We start from the raw sequence: 6,303 nt of genomic DNA on the forward strand, positions 1-6,303 counted from the left end.
TTATTATTATTATTATGTACTGTATAATGTGATTCGTTAGAGTTCAGTGACAGTAACAACTACACATAGACAGAAGGAGGCAGTACATGGTGTAAGCTTGAGGAATAAGAGTTATATGGGTATTACTCCAGTCATCATTAAATGCTGCTACTATACGGATCAAGTTTGTTTACGAATAATGCAACCAGAGCAAACTGTCGACATTTGCAATGTTGCCCAGATATTTTCTCTGCAATACAGAAATAACCACAAGTAACAGTAACAAATCAAATGGAATGTAAATGATTCACGAAGAACTAATGGAGACTACGGGCCCCTTTATGCCAAAATACTCACAAAATATACCCGCTCAACGTTCCGTAATTCGCTGGTGGTGTTCCGGCTCACCATTTAGTGTAGGCACTGTGTTCACATTTTACCATCAGGTAGTATGTAATTAACACATGCTTCCGAAACATTATTCGAGTCATATGAAATCAGGATGAATAGTAATAATTTACTTTCCGAGAAGAGGATTTATTTCTTCCGTAGGTAGCAAATATTGTGTTTTAAGAGGAACTAAAGATGAAATATGTGAGCTAGAAAGGGTTATTTCGTCTCTGCGTTTAATGCTTTTGCCTAGTAAGTTGCATCGTATTTGCTTGCGCGAGTTTTACGAGTCCGAATAAAACTAGAACAACAACAAATCTGCATGCGTATATGGGATATAAAAGTACGCACACTGCATCTTCCTTATTATGATGTATATCTGCATAATTTAGTCGGAAATTACGTGGCACTAAAGCTTTCTTGATAAAAGAGAACTGCATATTCTGAGTTATGAGTATTACGGAATATGAAAGATGATGCTCCATTTGAGACATCTGCTTCCTTGTTTGCGTGCGTGTTAACAACGACTGACTGGGAATTATATGTCGTACGGGCCGTTTCGTAACTTCGGTATGAGTTGCAGCAATTTTCTCTGATATCTGTGGAGTGAGACAATTCCTGTGTGAAGGGGGAAAAGAGAACCACACAGTATCTTCTTCAGTGAACTTACACGGTAATTCCTGAATTTCGTACGTCATTTTCTGATTTTATACTGTAGTACACCGCGACGAAATATTCAAATTTCGTAATTTAAGAAAAAAAAGGAAAAATTTCGTTCGTTATGTTTCGTGGAAATTATTCCTTACTGTTAGCAATAATACTCGCAGCATTTTTTCTGTAGCATTCTGGAAGTAAGATGGAAATTATCTTTTAGTGACGTTGTAAAGTGTGTGAAAAATCATTATTCTGTCGAGTATCTGTAAAGTCAGACAGGATATACTCTTCTCTCACGTTGTCATAAAATTTCCGGAAGTTTGTCTCCGACTGAGAAGTGCCACCTCTGCAACAAAGTCAGCTAGCTCTTATGATAAAGACAGTAACTGAGTATGATGTTTAACCCTCCTACATCTACACATACGCTCAGCTGTACAGTGACGGCGAAGTGTATCTCGTGTCAATATCAAAAGTTTTCGGTGTTAACATGTTTATATAATTAATAAAGGAGTAAGACATTTGTGTGTATTACGTCTGTAGAGGCCCCAGCTCTCGTACAACACTTTCAGGTTCCTTGCACGATGGAAGCAGTATTACTGTCTCACAGTCTTTTTCGAATCCCCTCAATTTGTAACACAGGATTCTGCGAGAGGAACGGCACAATATTCTGCAGAACACGATTTAAGTTTCATGAGCACTTCTAACAGTTACGAGTGGGCTATGCCGACCTGTTTCGATGATAGCAACGCGCCACTTAATTCGCTCGATATCTACATCCTTACCTTCCTGATAAGGGCTCAAAACGCTGGAAGAATGCTACAGAACTAGGAGCACTAGCTTTTTTATAATTTTTTTCCTTTACAGTTGGACTACAAATTCTCAGAACCGTTATCATGCACCGACGACCTCAGCAGTTTGGTCTCATAGGAACTTCCCACCATTATCTTCCGCATAAGCAAATCTAAGTCTTAATCGCTTACTCTAGCACTTATTTAAATGTTCACCCCATTCTGTGAAGTGTCTTTTGTTAGTGGTAAACAAATAAAATCAACACGACGTGCTCCGAGGATCATGACTGAACTTGTAAGTGCATTGTTTCGTCTTCTTACATTCTTTTGTGGGCATTGTATTGCGTTTATTCGCATTGAAAGAGAGCTAACCATCATTACAACAAGCGGATGTTCTGGAATTCCATATTTTTAACAGGCATGGAAATCTATACATTCTGTCAGATACCTTCCTCTTCAGTGGACAATCTGAAAGTGCTTTTGGACCTAACTAAAAAACAATTTAAATGTACTGAGAGCGTCAATGATCATATCAAACATTCATCGGGCACTATAATTATTGTGTTCTAGCCAATCACATATTTTTTAAGACATTCCGTATTATCTCATTCTCGTCATAAGTACTTAAAGTGTATTGTATCCACACCATTTCAGAAACCAGGGTAGGTGGAATACATGGCAGACTAAACTGGCAATAAACTGTCATATACGTAAGTTGTAGCATAAACGTACGTACATATAAACGGTAGGCTGTGCAATGACGAAAATTCTGCTGTCTAAATGCTGTGAATATTATTTCTACCTATAGTGAATAATATGAAAATATTACTATAATCTTATAGAAATTTATGGGGAAGAAAGGAGCTCCCAAATTATAGGAACTGAGAAATGCCGGAATATGTGAGATGGATGCTAAACCAAAGGAAACGAAGCTGGCCCATAGAGAACTAAAAGACAGCCGTAAAATATATTCTAGCAAGGGCTCATAACGCTGCCCCTTTCTTCTTTTTATAGCTCGAATTGATGGTAACAATGGTCATTTACGTCATTTGAATGTTGAGTTTGGAGCAGACTCGGTGTATTAGTCATCGGAATACGATAGCCCAATTAGTAACCTAGGGTAAATAATATCTGTGAGGTAAAGTGGGTAAAGTCTGCCGCCTTCACTAGTTCAGTGCCATTTAAGATTTAATCCGGTAATCTGTAATGTAGTACTATGTTGTGAGAAAAAAAAAACAGTGATCTTTAGTTGGGCGTAAGGTAAGTTATATCTCGAATGGGTTAGGAGGTATGTTTGAAATAAAGTTGTGAGATCGGTAATTATATCGATCGTAATCTGGATTTCGTATCATTTCCATAAGCAGAACAGTGTCGTGGGAAAAAAGTATATGTTCGTTCTGTATTGGTATTGTGATTATTTCTTATTTTAAGTGTGAATTACTGAATTCCTCTTTCTACACAGATACTTTGGAACTGTGGGAATAAAGGAATATCACAGTTTACTACTTAAAGAATAGCCTGCTTCGAGTATCCATCTTTCGTTGTAATGAGTTATTTGGGACACACCAGCACCTGAGGTGGGTTAGTTGGTTTTTTGATCCAGTGTTAGCAAACAGGATAAAAGTTGCGCTGGTAACTAACTGTTATTCTTTTTGGGAAAATATCAAATTAGCTTAAGATGCAAAATACTGTAGTACTAAGACAGCGAGTGTATACGCTGCTGAATGAAAGTACATAAAACAGAACAACATAAAAAACTATTTCTTACTTACCTCAAAAGTAAATTTTATATTTGACTACATTACGAAAATAAGTGAAAAAAGAATATAAAATGTATATTCACTTTCCTATTTAAAGCACTGAAAGAAATCAACGTACTTTTTTTAAGGACAGTGACAAGAGGAATTATTTTACCCCGATACTATGGAAAATTTAAATTGCCGATCAGGTGCAAGGGAAAAATCATTATATTAAAGGAAATTTAAATTATGAAAAGAAATCATCTCAAAACAAACAAATTATGAACACAACATAATACAGAGCGAGTTATCTCTGTTATCGCTATTTTGTTGCTAAATATTAAATGACCACAGAAGAGTTATAAGGGGAAAAGGAACTTTCTTCATTAGTCGTGGAAGAAAGGGTATTTTATTGATTCATTAATTAATTTTGAAATTGCTAATAGAACACGTTTTTAGAAGCTCAGTTTATTACTGAGTGAAGCACAGAAATTTTGATATCTCATGATGACCGCGTTCACCCTTGCGATGACTTCAGTTCGAAGAAACATATCATTTGAGAACTACTTGAATTTATTAGTTACTTAGAAGTACATCAGTTCGTATACTGGAGTCATTATGCCAAGGGTCCTTTAATTTATAATCAGCAAAAGAATGAATATTAGTACTTCTAATTAACTAATCATAGCAAGTAATAATCACGTGCTATGGTTCTATCTAAAATCAGTTTTTGACTTCTTTTGGTTGTTCCTAGGAATCATAGGTTCTTCTGTGTATAACAAGTTAAGCAGAAGGGGATTCTAATTACAGAACAATACATAATCCCTTACTAAGGTTGCTTTTGCTATCAAAAAGTGTATTTGTTACTTAGAAAGGTTGAGATCAAATTAGCATCAGGCCACGTTCATGAACCATCACCAATAGCCCTGTTCATTTTGGAAGATGGAATGAGTGAATATTGCGAGGTGCATTTAAAGATAGTGGTTGTCCTTGCAGCCATGCTGATTCATCGAGAGGAGCTTCCATTTCTGGAAGGACGTCGTCATTTTTCATTTCGAAATACACTCTGTCAATGTGGGGTAGAAGGGTGTTATTGTTATAGGACTACTATTCACCGCATCTGCTCGTTTGCCATTACTATAAAGGTAGTACGAAAGTCACGCTGAACAGTTGTTACTGACCTGCACTGCGCAAAACGTAGAACAAAAAAGTCTTTTGTTGCCTCGGCACTATTTTTAATAGAACTGAAGTGTGCGCAAACTGCTCCTACTTAGTGGAAACCAAGTAAAACTGGAGAGTTTGTTCATGCACATATCTCAAATCAAATATTTATGATATTTTTAATCAGATGATTCTTTTTGGTACACTCTGTAATTCGCTTCGCTCTATATACATAGAGTATACGGCAGAATGCTTCCACTAACCTATATTGATACTAAATTATCTTGAAAATGGAATAACAGTGAATTTCATACACTGCAAAGAACCAAGAGGAGTCACAAGATCCACTTTCTCTCCCATCGTGAGTTGCATGTTAGCAAACGGTTCACTAGCTACGAGATTAACAGTCGTTTTGTCACAAGGCTAATTAGATTCCAATCAGGGCAGTTTGCCATGCCAAGTGTTCATAGTGGTGTTGTGAACAACTCCCAGTGGGACTGCAAAGCTAATATTGTTGGTCACGCATTCAAGGTTTTCTTCGCATGTTTCAAATACGAATATCATAAATGAGGATTACTCTACCACCAGAGTAAACCAGGAGTCCAACACCTGATATAGTGTACCTAGAATGTTATTCGAGAACAGAGTACACACATAAAAGATATTATTAAAATTGTCAGAAAGTGTTAATAGCGACTGAGTTACTTTCCTACGTAATCAGATTTTACAAACTTAGGCTTAAATTTTAACTGTGAGTTGACTTTTGTGATATTTCTATGTCGCTTTGATATTTCTATGTCACTTTCTTGTGGGGCAGTTTTACCCGAATACCCCACTACCTACATTTAACTATCAGGTTACATTACTAGCAATGCCTGAAAATGCGTATGTAAGTGGAACAGAGGCCAAAGATTGTAAATATATTAAGTATTTCCCAGTTGTATCTCTATGTGGAGAATGATTCATGTAACATTTATCTGAAAGTTGGCCTCGCTGTTAGAGTGGGGAGTAGTGGAGGATGTAGGGATCCAATAGTAATCATGTTGGAAGGCTTCGTCCTGCTCCAGGTATTTTGGGCTGTGAGTTTCGTCAGAGACAATGTTCTACGGTTCTATAAATCCTCGCTGAAGCCTGCAGTTGGCAATAGCCAGGCTGTAATCTTTCATTGTGAGAATGTGGGGAAAGAATGCCTTCGAGAAAGGTACAAATCTGCATGGAGTTGAGAAACATGGCGCACTCATGGCTGGGAGAATCCGTGGACCCAAAGGAGGTCAGCAGGAGATGATATCTAGATTTTGTTCGGACTGGAACATCAAATTCATTTTCTTAGCGGGCAGAAAGAGTCACGGGTGCTTATATGTAGCGCCTGTCACTGGTTGAACTACGTTATTAACTTTTCATTGACTGGAACCCAGAAAGTTTACTGGCTAAGGGCATTGTGGTTTTGGGAGGATGAGCAAGAGTATTTAGTAAGAGAGCAGAGAGACACTTCATCTCAGATCTCGGTAGGGGAGAAACTTCGTCTTAGCGCTGCAGAGAAGCAACCCTATGTCTCTCATCTCCAGAGAATGAAGACTTCACCTTAGAACTGG

Source organism: Schistocerca gregaria, chromosome 7, assembly GCF_023897955.1.
Source record: "Schistocerca gregaria isolate iqSchGreg1 chromosome 7, iqSchGreg1.2, whole genome shotgun sequence".
In the NCBI taxonomy this organism is placed as follows: domain Eukaryota; kingdom Metazoa; phylum Arthropoda; class Insecta; order Orthoptera; family Acrididae; genus Schistocerca; species Schistocerca gregaria.